Source organism: Cibotium barometz, chromosome 24, assembly GCF_041138505.1.
Source record: "Cibotium barometz isolate CiBa-2024 chromosome 24, ASM4113850v1, whole genome shotgun sequence".
Classification (NCBI taxonomy): domain Eukaryota; kingdom Viridiplantae; phylum Streptophyta; class Polypodiopsida; order Cyatheales; family Cibotiaceae; genus Cibotium; species Cibotium barometz.
The window spans coordinates 9,948,338-9,965,586 of record NC_141069.1 but is presented as its reverse complement, the minus strand read 5'-3'; positions in this window follow the sequence as shown (position 1 = coordinate 9,965,586).

Here is a 17,249-nt window from a genome sequence, read left to right as displayed (position 1 = left end):
GCTCATTCGAAATAAGATAGTATTTCATTAGTACCCTAGCACTTATCACCTGGACTGGAAGCTAGACTACTTTCTTGGTGAGCTCAAAATTCTCACGAATCCCTATAGCTCTGAGTTGTTGGATGGTGCTAAGATAAATTTTCTCTAATGATTGGTTTGTGGTTGACATGTGATATTTCCCTTTTTTTTAAATGCAAATTTTCTATGTAGTTTAAAGTCAACTTTCTCTCACAAAAAAAAATGGCACATGCAAGGTAATGATGATTACATGTTGGGCATGGATGTAACAATAGTCAATATCAACTTATGCCTTCTCAAAGAGGTTAATGGGCATTAAATAAGCCTTATTTGAAGACCGCTTGCTTATATAGTGCAAAAATATGCCTACCTTTGTGGTAATGTTGTCGGCACACTCACAGTATGTGCATGGAACCTAGAATGAGGCTTGTGTACATATTTGATGTTGTATATGACTTGAATAATTTACCTAGTGACATCTATGAGTTAGATATAATTTTAACTATCATCTAGAAGTGCAAAAGATGTAAGGTGTCTCTCGTTTCTATTGAAAAGAGATTTGTCATGCACTCTACCTTAACTAAGTCTTCTATGGACTCCAAAAAAACTAAGATCTATGACATCTATGAGTTAGATATAATTTTAACTATCATCTAGAAGTGCAAAAGATGTAAGGTGTCTCTCATTTCTATTGAAAAGAGATTTTTCATGCACTGTATCTTAACTAAGTCTTCTATGGACTCCAAAAAAACTAAGATCTATGTCACCATTATAGATACCCACTATAATGGAGACCTCAAGCTTTTTAGTTTTCTTCTCGTGGGGGATGTCTTCAGCGAGAAAACTGTCACATGTAAGGCAACGATTAACATGTTGGGCATCGATGTAACTACTGTCAATATAAACTTATGCCTTCTCGAAGAGGTTAGTGGGCATTAAGTAAGCCTTATTGAAGGCATAAGAGGTTAGTGGGCATTAAGTAAGCCTTATTTTAAGATTGGTTGCTCATATAGTGCATAAATATACGTACCCTTGTGGTAATGTTGTCTTCGACACCACTCGCATTGTGTGCAAAGAACCTAGACTGCGGCTTGTATACATTTCTGATATTATATACGACTTGAAGAATTTACCTAGCAACATCTACAAGTTGCAAATATTATCTAGAAGTGTAAATGATGTAAGGTGTCTCCCTTTTCTATTGAAAAGAGATTTTGCATGCATGCGCTCTATCTTGACTAAGCCTTCTATGGACTCCAAAGAACTAAGATCCATGTCATCATTACTTACACCCACTATAATGGAGACCTCAAACACTTTAGTTTTGCAAGGATGCCAAGGAGAGGTATTTGTTTTTAACAAAAACATATGAGGCAACTTTTTTTTCATGATTTCTACTCCAACATTTGATGATTTTGGTCTCTCACTACGCATATCCCTCGCCTCGATTAGAAGTGGATGGACAAATCCCAAGGAGCGCAGAAGCATGCTAATGAGACTATATCTTTATAGGGATGGAAGGGGGTGCACATGGAGAAAATAGGCAAGTCATAGCCTCTAGTAAGTGCAACAAACAAGGTGATGTAGAAATCAAGACATGACGCTACAACACTTGTCCAAATCTAGATTCGACATAGTAGTGTGCTGTTAGAAAAACTATAGAACACATTTGCAGCCATGTCAATCCATGTATTTACCATGTTGTGATGTAAAGATAACCACATTTAACAAAACCCAACTTATCTTTACGATGTTGTGATCTAAAGAAAACCAGATTTAGTAAAACCCAACTTGAGAAATCATGTAAGTTGCTATGGCAACTCATGTTATGTGATAACGCACCACTTTTGAAAACATGCCACTTGCAGCTATCCAATGTCAATTCATCTTACTATCATCGTGAAAGCTTATTTTGAAGCCTTTCAAATTCCAATCCACATCATAAAGAGTATATCCAATGTTGCATACAAGATAACCCCTTGTTAAACACCCTTGTTTAGATCTAGATAGTGAGTAGATTTAAGGTCTTAAATTTGAAGCTTATCAAACACATCTTATATTATTGTAAGCGAGCCACATTTATCTTATATAAGGTGGTGCTAACATTACAATTAGTTTTCAATGACCTACCACAATGTTCTTTGCCCTTGTTTTTATTGCTCCTATGTTACCAAAAGCATTCATGCTACAAACAATGACCTTTCTTATCAATGTCACAATGTATTTCTTTGCCCTTGTTTTTTATATCTCCTATGTTACCACAAGCATTCATGTTACAAGAAGCAAACATGGTAGCATTTCAACAAGCACCCTCAAGTTGTATCAATTTTAGGTCAATGCTTCCTCACCCTGATTATGTAAACATTTTCTATCATAAAAAGTAGACTAAGTTCATAAGACTGTTTTTTGACATGAAATGGAGAGAGATTGTCAAAAACTTCTTGAGCTTCACTAGGTAATCCATATTTAGCATATATAAGTCAAGTAATGTGCTGGCAACAAGAGAGTTCCTTTGCAAAAGCCCATTTTTGGTAGTTTATTTCACTATCTTTATGTGTGGCTCAAGGTGGATCCCACAAGGTAAGTTGTTATACATGGATTTTTGTATGTTGTATATAGGGAGTCATCCCCCATTCTATCAGCTCCAGTACATAGCATCTTCCCTTTTGACAACCTTTAATAATTTAAGGTGTTGGATCTGTCTCTTTATATAGCTCTTGCTCAAGCCCTTGATGAAGGGTATGACACCTTGGATTCTAATTTAAGTTTCAAGAAGACATAGCTACACAAATCCACACTCTTGTTTAAAGCTCTAATAAGGGCATGCCATCTTTAAGAATGGGCTGACATAGGAAGTGTGGAGGCTAGGGGATTGGGAACATGACATGCGCTAAGAGATAATCACAAATGAAGCCAAATCACACTACTAAATTGATGCAAAGATTCATGGGTGACAGATACCCAATCCAACACATAAAGATCTTTGAGGTGACATGTGAAACATGTGGACCAATAGATTACTTAGCAAAAATTCATTATGTTTTTCTAATGTTAGATGAGAAGGCTCACCGATGGTACAAAACATTGAAGCTTGAGAAAAAAAATCAAATTTTATCAGCTTAAAAATGTGTTCATCCCAAGTTTTACACGAACTAGTGATGACAAATGGAGCCCAACGGCATAGCTTCATAATATTAAGCAACATGAGCATGAGTCAATGAGATATTGTGTCTCACAAATAAAACATACTAAACATCTGAACTATTGGTGTATAACTTTGAGAGATGTTGATAGATAATCAATTAGTGCCGTGCCTTCTAGTTAAGGAAGTACAAGACCCAAAGATGCAAGATTATTTGATCGTGTCCAAACCAGCTTCATTGGATACTTGTTTTGTAGGTGGATACTTGCTACAAAATGGCCATAAAATTTGTAGAAAACCTTTTGGAATTACCCCAAGCTAGGTAATAAAAATTCTCCATCAATGGCTACACCATTTTGAGTCTCGAGTCGCCATGACTCAAAGTAAGTAAACAACATGACTTTCAATGACTTAAGCACAACCATATTAGAAAAGTTAAAGCTAAAAGAGGTAAGACAACCACCAAGAAATGTGCATCTTTACCCATGAAAAGAGCCAATCTATTGTTCAATATGTAGATAAAATCACATGAACATTGAGTGCCCACATCTATGACCTAGACAAATGTTGTGCTCATTCTATGCTTTTAGGGAACCATCATACTACCATGTGTAGGTTCCCTCAATCCCAACCAATAGCTCGATTTCCTACACCAAAGAAACCTTTAGCTTTACCAACATCACTAATTCATTCCATGTGGCTATGGGCCATGTATAATGAAATGTGTAAAACTATCCAAGGGGTATGTATAGTGATAAGAAACCTAAAGTGGGGTTAATCATGGTGCATAGTGATTAAGCATACTTAACTAAGGTGGATTAAACCACACAAGAAACGCCATGACTAGAGAGAGAGAGAGATTGCACACTCAACAATATCTCTATTACAATATCACAAGATATAATGTGTGAGGCTTCTTTTTTGTAGATAGCCTCCACTCACCCAACTTTACATCAATGTCGCAGTCCACACTCCACATGAGTGGCCACAACTCACACTCCAAATCATGCACCTTTGATGTGCATTCCCACACACACATACACCGTGAGTGATTACATCTCTCATTACCCCCTCTTAATCGAGGTGTTCTACAACTCACCCATCACCCATACAAATGTAGCATTGCCCCATAGCAATGCTACATCATACTCAAAGGAATCTAGGGTAACATGGAATGTAAATTCCAAATCAATTGTTTGAGTAGTGTATCTAAAGTAGCTTGGAACTTTAATGTTTTGTCCATTGGCTCGTCTTGCAAGACTATTATCTTTAGGGATGAGTTTAGGTTGTCCCAATGACACCCAAGTGTCTATTGTCATGATGTTATGACTAGCTCAAGGACTAATCAATGCGCGTTTGCACTTAACATCATTGTCGGTAGGGGAATCCAACCATACCATGATAGAATCTTTTAAAGGAACCATGGATGTTTCAGTTTTTGTTTTGGCTTCAAATCTTGTTTCTGTTTCATACTCCCATTCACTTTCATCCTCATTTTGGCTCTTAGCTTTTTCAAGAGTACCCAATGTGTACACTGGCACACTTGGCCCTCTGACAATTCTTAATGAGGTCTGTTTGGAAACTTGCGAATCCTCACAGTCCTGTTCTATGGAGTTCTTTATGTCTTGGTATAACTCAAGTTGAGCCCTTAAAGGTGCAAGTGCGGATGTTATGCTAGCTTCACCATGAGAGAAGAGCATTCCTCCAAATGAGGTTTTGAGAGACTATTTTAATTTGTAAGGGAATTATCGAATTCCTCACGTGCTTTCACAAGCATATAGTTTGTGCAATCTGTCTCAAATGACTCTTCTATAAAGAGTATATCTTCCTCTTGAAAGAGGAAGCGGTACTCCTCTCTAGGCTTTATATTTTGGTTGCTGTTTTAGGATTGGCATTACAAGGCTTAATCACAACCGGTGACTCTGTAAGACATTCAACCAAGCTAAGCATGCTCTCTTGAGCTTTCTTTTTGCATTCCACATATGTCATGTGATCATTATTATCCATTTGGGGTGGTTGGGTGGGTTCTAGTTTCTTGATTGGTCTATGTGGTGCATTGAGTGAAGAATAAGAACTTGTTTTATCCTCACTCAGTGACGTACTAGAACTTGTTTCATTTTTTGACTTTCTTTGGTTTGTGAGTTTTTCATTATGTTTACCCATGCGACGAGATCAAATTTTCTTTTGGGCCTGTGTTGCATATATGGGTTTTGTGGTTTGTGCGGTAGCTTTTAATGTGGATGCTTCTGCATCCCGTGTATCTTTTGGCTCTTTTGTGTTTATGTCCCCTTTTGGGTTTATGTCCTCTACAGCCTCCTTTTCCCTGTCTTTTAATTCGACCTTGGTTTCTATAGTTTATAGTCCCTCGTTTTTCTTGGGTTTAGAAGGTTTTGCTTTTTCTTTTGGATTTTGCGTTAAAGCATGTTCTTCTACCCATGTTGAGGTATTGTCTTTTACATTCTTTTTTACTGTTTCTCGTGCCTTGGCTTGTAAACGTGTAAGCACATTCAAGGGCACCATGGACGATTTCCCGTTTTGTACACTTAAGATGTTAAGAGTTGTATTTTGTGAGATGAGTTGCATTGACGCAACTCGTCTCTTGGGCAATCTTGGAACATGTGTTCAATGCCACATCGTTCACACAAGGCTGCAAGATGTTAGTGACTATGGGCATGGAAGTATTCCAAACTGTGCAGTCTGCCACCTTGTGAGGTCCACGACAATAGAAACACTGAAGTGTTCGATTAACTGCTTCCTCATTAATTTCTACCCTTTGGATTGTTTCTATTTGGTGCACGAGAGATGGAGGTTTTGAGTCAATTGTGGATGAAGCGGGACACTTTTTAGTATCATGGTCAAAGGTTTTACACAATATATGCAATATAGAAGAACAAGTGCCTTGTATGCACAATGGAGATTGGGATGGTCGTAGTGATTGCACTCAACACAGGGAATTTCGTTTCTCACTTGTAGAGGCATTAAGGATGTCTGGTTTTGAAGGTTCTCATCCTCTCTTAGAGATGTCGATTATAAGGTTTTAAGCAAGGCTGCATAGAGTTCAGGGAATATCAATTCTGAGATTAATCTTTCTTTTGCCATTGTTTCACTTGGTTTAGATGAGGAACACCTCGTAGCATGATCATCTTCCAGCATGTTGTCATCTAAACGTACTACTTCTTTACAACATTGATCAAATGTTTCTGGATTGGATACAATGATCAAGTTGTGTAAGCTATTATTCTTTAAGCCTGTCATGAAACATCTCTTCAATTGAACATCGTTTAATTTTTTCCATGACTCACAACGTGAGTCCAAGAGTTTTATCCGAAGGATAAAATCTCTAATGGATTCATTTGGTTGACATTCAATTGAATAGAGTTCTGTTGTTGCACTCCACCGATCACCTTGTCTGGGAAAGCCATGTATAAAGGCTGATTTCAAGGTTTTGAAGTTGGTCTTGATCTCGCAGGCATCAATGTGATGAACCATCGACTAGATTTTTCCTTTAAGCATAGGTTCAACGCATGTACGAAAAAATCTATATGAGAGAGTTGTAGCATTTTTGGAGTACTACAACTTTGTGGTCCGTGATTTTGTCGTTTGCATCCTTAAAAAGTAGCCCGAATATGGCTCGTCATCGTTTTTGCGCTGTTTTTTCATGGTTTTTGGGCTGTTTTTGCCTCGATTTTCGGGTCGAATTTTGAGGTTGTTGGTCGAAGGCCCAAATGATCGATTTTAACTTCGGACGGCCGAGTCCAAAGTCAAAGAGCTCAATGTGAGCTTTCCGATGAGTCCTAGAGCGCCTTCATCAGATATACGGTTTAGGAGATACGGGCCTCCAAACAGGGTTGTTTTCTAGAGTCTTTTTTTTTTGGGGGACAAACCCTTGTTCACGCTGTGAAGCGGACATCACGGGTTTTATAATTATTATTATTTTTTGCACGGTTCCCGAGAGCGTGAACCCTTAGGCCATGAAGTTACAGAAAATGGTTAACATCGTGAACCGAACTTCATGGGAATATTAAATTTGATTATCATTTTTTTGGGCGGGGTTCTCGAGGGCGTGAACCCTTAGGCCGTGAAGTTGTAGAAAATGGTTCACACCGTGAACTGGAGTTCAAAAATATTAAATTTGATTTTTTTTTTTGGAGCGGTTCTCAAGGGTGTAAACCCTTAGGCCGTGAGGTTGCAGAAAATGGTTCACGTCGTGAACCGAACTTAACGGGAATATTAAATTTGATTTTTTTTTGACGCGATTCCTGAGGGCGTGAACCCTTAGGCCGTGAAGTTGCAGAAAATGGTTCACGCCGTGAACCAGACTTCACAGGAATATTAAATTTGAATTTTTTATGGGCACAGTTCTTGAGGGCGTAAACCCTTAGGCCGTGAAGTTGCAGAAAATGGTTCATGCCGTGAATCGGACTTCACGGGAATATTAAATTCAAAAAAAAATTGGGCGCAGTTCCCGAGGGTGTGAACCCTTTGGCCGTGAAGTTGAAGAAAATGGTTCACTTCGTGAACCGAACTTCACAGAAATATTAAATTTTATTTTATTTTATTTTTTGGGCGCGGTTCCCAAGGGCGTGAACCCTTTGGCCATGAAGTTGCAAAAAATGGTTCACGTCGTTAACTGGACTTCACAGAAATATATTATTTAATTTTTATTTTTAATTTTTTTTGGCACGGTTCCCGAGGATGTGAACCCTTTGGCCGTGAAGTTGCAGAAAATGGTTCACGTCGTGAACATGATTTCACGGGAATATTAAATTCAATTTTTTTAAATCTAGTGGGAAATATGAATTTTTTTTTGGAAAAAATATTTTTTGAATTTAAAATGAAAGGGATATGGGCCTTTTTCCAAAAAGGTAAGTGAGAATAAAAAAAGTCAACCTTTTAATGACACCCCTTACACCCTTCATAAATGACCCCCAAAATGGACAATTTGACAACTCATGAGCATCTACTCATTGAATGCTCATTAACCTTAATGAGTTATGTAAAAAAAAGTGATTAAAGATTAATCTAAGATTAATCCTTAATGAGTTATGTAAAAAAAGTGATTAACTTTAATGAGTTATGTAAAAAAAGTGATTAAAGATTAATCTAAGATTAATTCTTTCACTAATCTTTTTCTCTTTTACACTAATTAAGGACTCTAATTAACCACTAATCTCTAATTAATTCACACAATTGAGCACATCATTGGATAGAGCAAGGGAGTGCTAATCTTTGTGCATCAACAAATGTGTAAATTAATCTAAAATAGGAGATTAATTAGACTCTTAATTATGGCCTCCTCTTTTAAGGTAAAATTAAGCAAAGAGAGTCAAACTTCTTCAATTAATGAAAAAAATGATGTAATTAGGTATTTTAATGCATCTAGATGCTCTCAAAACACTCAAAAACACCCTTTTCAACTACTCATATGATCAATTTAGACCCCAATTAACACATTTTCTAAATTTTCTACCTCTTGAGCAAGATTAATCATCTCACTGACAAAAACTAGTCCATTAAGAGAAATTAGTCAAATTCAAGGATTTTTTATAGTTTTAAGAAAGTTTTTGAAAGATTAAGATACTCCTAATGCTTCTTAACACTCTAATCCAAACCATTTCAACAACAAACACATAATTAAACTAAAATTAATGATCTTAGTTCTATGTTTAACACTAAAAAGAGCTAACATTCACTAAAAATTGCATTCTATTGCATTGTTTGATGCAATGGATGCAAACTAAGCCTAATACAAACTATGTGCAAGCCTTAAGAACATGAAAAACCACAATAACAACAATAAAAACAACAAATTAAGCAAAAGGCATTCTTTTCAAAAAAAAAAAAAAGAGAGCTATTCTACACCAAATCTCACACAAATCACCATCAAATCCACATCTTTTTCATGGGAAACCATTAATCAAGATAATGGGCAATGGGTTATGTGTAGATTAGAGAAAAAATGATGGAAAAAGCCAAGGGATGGCTCCCCGACCGCAATGCCAAAAATGTTAAGGCTCACCCTAATCCTCCTTGAAACACATCCAAAAAGAGATTATTTGGTGAGCCCCACAACTATCGTGAGGATCTTTCCAATGGCCAAGCTCGTAACCCTTAAGGTCTCCAAGCTCTACAACCCCTTGAGAAGCAATTCCACCGCACCTCTCGTGAGCGTTGTCATACCGCCGCGTTGTCCTACGGGTACTCGTCCCTCCTCTCATCTCACTTCACTCACACACACTCACTAGCATGCATTAGGGAGATAAATTATCAAGAGGATTAGCAAGAGCAAGACTCAATTACACAATGGGAGAGTATGTTGTATTATGAGAGATATTCACTTATATACATGGCCATAAGTGTTCACACTCACTTAAATTGTGGTCGACCTGGCACTTTAGGCTCATAATAGGACTAATGCTATTACAATGACTACTCTCATAATATATCCATGAAGTACATCACTTAGGACTTCATCCTAACTTGCTACTACACGCTTTTAAAGCGGGAATCGCCACCATAAATACTCTGTCACACCATTATGGGCGCCCGTCTAAGTTGTAGCTCTAAACACCATTGCTTTATATCTTGAATGTATGACCCTTTGGTGTATCTACCGTGACTCCTTCACTGCTGTAAGATAATGGCAATAGATCTTGTTAACCCTAGAATTGGGTTAACACTGTCAAAAATAATCCCTTGGTCGGGAAGGTGTTTGTTATGCCTGCAGGGACAATGGAAGAGGAAATGCTTCTTGGACGAACATGGACTTGCGCCAGCAACTACCATATCCAATGGGCAAAATGAGAAGTGCAACTCAATGATGGTAAAGAAACCATCACCGTGTCCTTATATGAAGTCCATCAAATAAGGGGAAATAGATAGTGACATGCAACATGGACTCTCCAATGCCACGAAAAACAAAAGACTTAACAAAACAAGCATCCTCATCGAAAGGTCTTCCCGCTTCAAGAGAATCAAAGCAAAGGCAGCAAAAGTATCCAAGCAAAAAACAATGGGTTCTCAAGGCCCACCTTCAAGCACAAGGATACTATGAGACAGACAAAGCCTCATGGGTATCAAAGCAAAACAGACATGCTACAAGCAAGAGACAAGGGAAGCCAGACAGGGAAAGGAAGCTGTATTCAAGGAGGCAAGCTCGCACATAACTCAGCATTCAACAACGATGGATCCAAAAGGACTTACTAGTGGCACATTATTACTATCAAGGAAATGAAATGGTGTGGGTACCAAAAACAAATCCAAAACCCAATTTCATATATACTTCCAGAGAAACAAAAGAGTGCCATACGCATAGATAGGACCAAGTCCCATCAAAATCAAATGCTAAGGAAATACCAAAGTTGATCTCGAAAAAGAAGCAAGTTCAACCAAGTAATCAAGGGAGAGTGTGACCGCCAATGACATCCACCAAGGAGGAAAAGCGGAACCAAGCTGTGGACTAGGATGAGAAAGACGTGCACTCACAGAGGCACAAGAAGCAAAACAGGTTCACCAGGATTCGGTGGATGTACTCCTCGACTGGATGGAGGGAAAAAGCAAAAGTTCCCACTCAAAACTTATGCGACTGCAACAACACATTCCCACAGGCTCCAAAGTACAACAAGGCACTAAAAGAATGAAGGAGGATGATGAAGGCTACCTAGTCCCAACAACTAGGTACAAGGGTATGCTTTTCATGCCGTGATGAAACATGTTCATTCATTTCACGTGTGCACTCCTACTCCTCAGAATGCATAACATATAGATTTGAAATGCTTGAGCATATAGATAGAAAACAATAGGGTATCAATATCTGCATGCATTAAGGTACAAAATGTTCCACGTCGTGAACTAGTTCAAAATGGTTCATGCCATGAAACAATTCAAAATGGTTCACGCTGTGAACCGACTCATGCCACTTCATGCCGTGAAATAATAAAAAACCCCTCCACGAATCGTGAGCAGACACGTGGTATACCCAATTAAGATGGCATCTTCTTTCCCGTTTTTGTCATTTTTCATCGCCCGGCTTGCTTCATGTCATGATACTCTCGTCTACATCGATTTCATGCATCGTCAGTGTGCTTCTTCTAGTCATTGCTTAAAACCATCGATTTCCACGTAGGAGCTCTTCACACTCGATTTCTTTACATCAGTAAAACAATTATTTAAATCCTTTTCATGAAATCATCTCTGCACACATTGACTAAGTCTATCTAATTCTTATTTCATTCATCTTGATTTTTGTCTGGTGATTCTTGCTTTAAATCTTGAGACCAATGAATTTTCTCATAAATGCATATGAGGTATGACCCGTGAAATAGCAGTCTGCTATTTCACAAAGTCAAATGCAAAATCTCAAGTTGGGAAACATATCGTAAATTGGCTAAGATTGCATGTCCACATCTAGGCTACCCATCACCACAAATAATCTAACACACCTGCTCTTTCATGGGCAAAACCTACTCTTTCACAAAGTAAAACCTTCTCTTTAACATTTTGATGCCTACTACTTCATGGGTTAAGCCTTTCACGACTTAAGCCCTTCACGGGTTAAGCCTTTCATCACAACTTAAGGACTAACACTTCACGAACTAACCTTTCACATGCTAACCCTTCACGGGATAACACCTCACGAATTAATCTTTCACGCACCACTCCTTCACGTCTGGCCATTTCACGGCATCTTACTTCACGATTTCATTCACACATCTTTTCTTGATTTATTGCTCACCACACTTACACTCTTCCCATCATACACCCATGCAAATTACTAACCAAAAAAAAAGGAGGGCCACGAGCTCCTACCTGTTACAACGACTTATGTGTTTTCACATGTTTCAGATGGCCTCCTCCGCTACATCCAATCCAAAGGTAGAGGGGAACCCAGCCGTCATGCAAGCCAGTACCACAAGATCGCCAGTACCACAGAAAAGCAGAAGAGAGCGCCACATACAGCACCAAGCTCACCTATCTTGGGCCATATGCACAGATGGTTCAGGGTTCAATCATTCAAAAGGACATTCAGACAGCTCATGGTAAAATAATGTTCCAGTACCACAGCCTTGAATGTTTGAAAATACTAGAGGATGCAAATGTCAAGAACAAGCTGGAGAAAGTAGGTCTAGGCAAAATGCTAAAGATCCTCTCCCGCACCATCAACATCAACACTATGTGCAAAGTTTCTGAAGACATATGACAGAAACACCAAGAGGGGCACAGTCACCAAGGCAGTGGGTCCACTGAGCAGGTCCTCATTACTGAGAGGAAATGATCCGAGAATCACTATAGCTATCACCACCCATACCAACACACGTCCATACCATAAATCAAATGCCTATGGAGGATATGCTATAGAGGGTCTCTTTCAACTCAAATGGAGAAAAATACAAGAACATCAAAGATGAAGTGGATGAACAAGCTTGCAAAGCGATGTCAATGCTCATGCAAGTCAAGCCAGTTAACAAGTATAACAGGGTCCCCCTCAACAAAATAGAAAAAGTCCATGAAGAAAAACAAGAAGACTAGGCTTGGTATATCCACCGGGAGATGGATGATTACTTAAAGTCACACCAATCAAAGGTGTGTGATCCCTATCTTCTTACCAAAGTGCTCAGCCATGCAACTCATCTACCCATTCCTGAAGGCACTCAAGATAGGCAGGGGTATCCCAAATTGAAGGAAAATTGGAGCCCTCGACACACATTTCAGAAGAGCTATAGTAGGGATAGGAGGTCTTAAAAGAGACAAAGGAATTCATTTAGGAACTAAAGGGGGGAAAGAAATGAAAGAAAGGTAAAGGGGGGGAAAGAAATCAAAGAAAGGTAAAAAGATGCATGACTGCTTATGACAAGAATTGGAATCTAAAACACAGTATTACATTTTTTTGATAGGTTCTGGAGGAACAAGAGACCAAAAATAAAGAAAATATCAGCTTGATAGCACAAGCCATTATTCCAAAGTCAACACAACAAACGCCACCTTCCAGCCTTGCTCAAATGGTATTCACAAACCTTTCACCACTCCGTGACTCCATAATCTTTGATCAGCCCATCTCAGCAGAAGTTGGTGAAACACAAGCTCCCGCAAAACAAGTGCCACAAAAGGATGAGGGTGAAAGGAATGAAGAGGCCACCTCAACACACCCAGAACCTCAAGAAGCTGAGAAGAGAAAGAGACCTGACGAGACCATGAGTCCAAGTAAGAGAAGGCAATTGGAAGTAGAGGGCACAGTTGACGAAGGACCATTCTTACACAATCTCGATGCTCATCGCTTTCTCAAAGAAACCATGGAAGGCCTCGATACAATGTTGGTGCACCAAATAGAAGGCTCGGCCTCCACAAGTGCAGATATTTGGACCCAAGAGCAAAGAGTATGGAGATCTCACTTGCTTACCACTCACTTGCTGCATGAAAGGAATGCTACGCTATGGAAACATGTCCAAGAGTCTACGGACTAAGTGAAAGCACTTAAGGAGCAGCTAGTAGCAGCTGATGCCACTAATGACAGGGAAGTCATCCTAAAAGGCTTAAAGGCACACCACCCGAGAAATAGGAGGCCAAATTGTAGACTTTTGAAAGTAATAACAGATTCATCAACAAAACCATAGTCCACACCACAAAAGAAAATGAGGAGATGAAGGCAAGATTAGAGAAGGCCAAGGTCCACCAACTACAAAAGGAAGTGGCATATACCAAGGAGAAGGAAGCACATGCAAGACAACTAGAGGAAGCATAAACCACATTCCAAGAAAAAGAAGATGGGTATACAGGACAAATCAAAACACTCACTGAAGCACTTACTCAAGCAAAAAATAGAGTGGTAAGCCTACAGATAGAAAGAGAGCAAATGAACAAAGCAGATGCGGAGAAACTGAAGGCCCTAAATGAGATAATCAATGCAAAGTCCCAAGAGATAGATCAAATGCTTGTTAGTCATCAAAGTACTTGAGCACGTACAACAGCAGCTAACTACAAGCCAAATCTTAGCAGAGGAGTGGCAAAGACTACTTGAAGAAGCTACTGTTTAGGCCACAGCTTCCAGGATTCCAGTAGAGAAAGTAGATAGAAGATATGCAGAACTGGTTGCTGCTCAAGATGTACGGGAAGCCGACATCTCCACACTCCTCACCACCAAAGACTCAAGAATACAGGATCTAGAACACCATCTCTCCCTCCAAGAAAGATCTCAGAGGACGGAACAAACTGGTGAATTACAAGTCCTAATGTGCCGCCTCGGAGATAGGTTCATTGTTGCCAGCAGTGACTCCTCATGCCCCTCCCCAAATACTAACATTGTTTTTATCTACACTAACGCTCTCTCTCTCCTTCAATATGAAATTAACCTCATAGTAGACCTCAGTCTAGGAGACCTTACACTAATTCATCAAAACATGAAGAGAGATGCAGACCCCACAATCATAATGGGAATCCTTCAGGGGGATATAGTGCTTACTGACCCAGCTGATATCTTTTTCTTTCCCTTACATCATGTAGTGCTAAACCTCTGTAGTTGGTGTCAGGTGCTACAACAGTCAGACATCCTGGATGACAACTACAAGGTGGTTACATGAAGTTATCAATGGGTTATTAGCCATATATGGACTGAATTATATAATACCCACCATCAACATTTAAATCTCTCTGAATCTACATTATATCATCCTTTTGGTATTATAAAACTTTACCGAAATATCCATAAACATTTAGAGGCTATGCTCACTAATGTGATTTTTTAATTTTGATAAAAAGAGCATATGGAATATCCTCATATAACCACCGATGATAAAATGATCTCCAAGAATTTATGAAAACTAACAAGCCTAACCTCCCACCTCCAAGCTCCGAAGAGAGTTAAGAAGAAACACAAGGACCCTCCTCATCTTATACTTATCCAGTGTTCTCATTCATGGCCAGTAAGTTGCTAAACCCGCTTCCTAATGTATCTCCAACTAAGAAAATTGAGGCAGATTGCATCTTCTCTCGCTTCTTCTCTCCCAGTTGATTCTCCCACTAACACTCTTGCCCCCCCCCCCCCCCCCCCCCCCCCCCGAGAAGTTGCCGGCACCAACACTATCTCCACTAAGGCCACTCGATGAGGTACGCAGCCATCACCCTCACGATGATATCTAGGTTTTTTTTATGATAATATTCTTGAGTCTTTGGCTGCAGAATATGAGGGCTTCATCCACCCAAGAAACCCACTATTGAAACTAAAAGTCATGTTTAAGGTGCTGATGCAAATCACACCCTTCGAGCCTACCAGAAGAATCCTATCGGATGCATACTCGACCATGGAGTCAAGGAGGCAGCCTTATGTTCCATAACCTCTCCGCGAGCACCAATGCTAGATTTAGAGGAGCTGTTACCGATGGGTGGAGAAGGGACATTATGGGAAAATGTGGCTCGTCACACAAAGTTGGCCAATCCGCAACAATTGGCTGATTTGCTGGAAATCAAAATTGTCACATTTATGATTAGCGACTCTTTGCAAAGATGGCGGAAGCAACACCCACTACATGCAAGGGGAGGCTACACAGCTATCTACACAGATGATACCAACCCCCACGCCTGACATATTTTGGCATCCAACCAGAATGGCGAAAGGAGTACCTAACAGTGCCCGAATATAGTTATCAGTACCAGAGCTCCCCGCCCGCCAACACAAAGAGTAGATCCTTTATTCCAAGCGGCAAAGAACCGAGATTCTCATGTTTGCTACAACTTTCGGCATTTCTCGCTACCAACATTCCAAGATATAACAAGTCAAAGACAGCAATTGCTCACATGGATAAGAGCATGGCATAGAATCCTGGATCTAGATATAGTAGTTGTTGTGAGATTTCTGAAGTTGATCATAGTCCCATCTTTCAACTAAAGGAAATACATGATGCATTTGAAGCAGATCAGCTTTGATTTGATATGAATAGAGGGCCATCTGTAAGAGACATGATGCTATCCTATCATCGCCTAAGGTTTCTTCCAGGATACATGCATGTCACGTTTGCAAACATGGTCGACACCAGGTTCTGGAATTCCCACTCAACATTTTGAAGAACCCTTGAAAAGCTTCAGTCTCACCAGGTCTTTCGACCTAGGTAAAGGTTCTGAGGACAGAACCTACATCAGGTAGGGGGGGATGTTAATCCCATTTTGGATTAACAAAGATGCTCCTCTAATATGGAGGACATTAATAAGTGTCATGTAAAGGCACTATAAAATTTGTATTGAGATATTGGCCACCCAAGGCCTTAGTTAGTAAGTTTTGGGTGCCCAAGTGTGTGAATAAGGGATAGTTGTATAAAAGGTAAATTCTCATAATGAAATGAGGGATAGTTAGTAAGTTTTTAGTGCCCAAGTGTGTGAATAAGGGATAGTTGTATAAAAGGTAAATTCTCATAATGAAATGACACAATCCCCCTTTGTGATATGAGAGCTCTTATCTTTTTCTTGAGAGAGAGTGTACTCTAGTGCATGTTCCTCTTTCATGCATGTGTGTGTGAGAGAGAAAGGTAGATTACCTTGCATTATGGTGCGAGCGATTCCATGGTGACAACGTGGAGGTGGAGATTGGAGGAATGGAGCTTCCAAAGCGTGCTTGAGGAGCCTCAAGGGATGTGAGCTCGAAGCATTGGTAAGTACCAAACGATTGTTGTGTGTATTGTTTCTCCCATTTGCGATTCTGTGGAGTTCCCACTTGGCAGGTGTGGTAGCCCATGACACAAGACCTTCACTTGCATCCTTTAATGGAAGCTTCATTGCAACCTCCATGATGTTGCAAAATTCCTCTCAAGCTTGACATTGGAAGCTTCTTAATCTTTCTAATCTTGTTAAAATCTCCATTTTCAGCTACATAAACATATCTCTCTCTAATGCAATGTGCTAATCATAATGAGTGTGCATAATTTTTCCTTAATAAAATGCTAAAACATAAGCATAATGCTTAATCAAAGACTAAATCAACAAGGCAAACACACATAAATATATGTACATAATTAAGCACCTATGATTAAGAGCCTATCCTAGCTCTGATACCATGATAAGAAACCTAAAGTGGGGTTAAATCATGGTGCAAAGTGATTAAGAATAC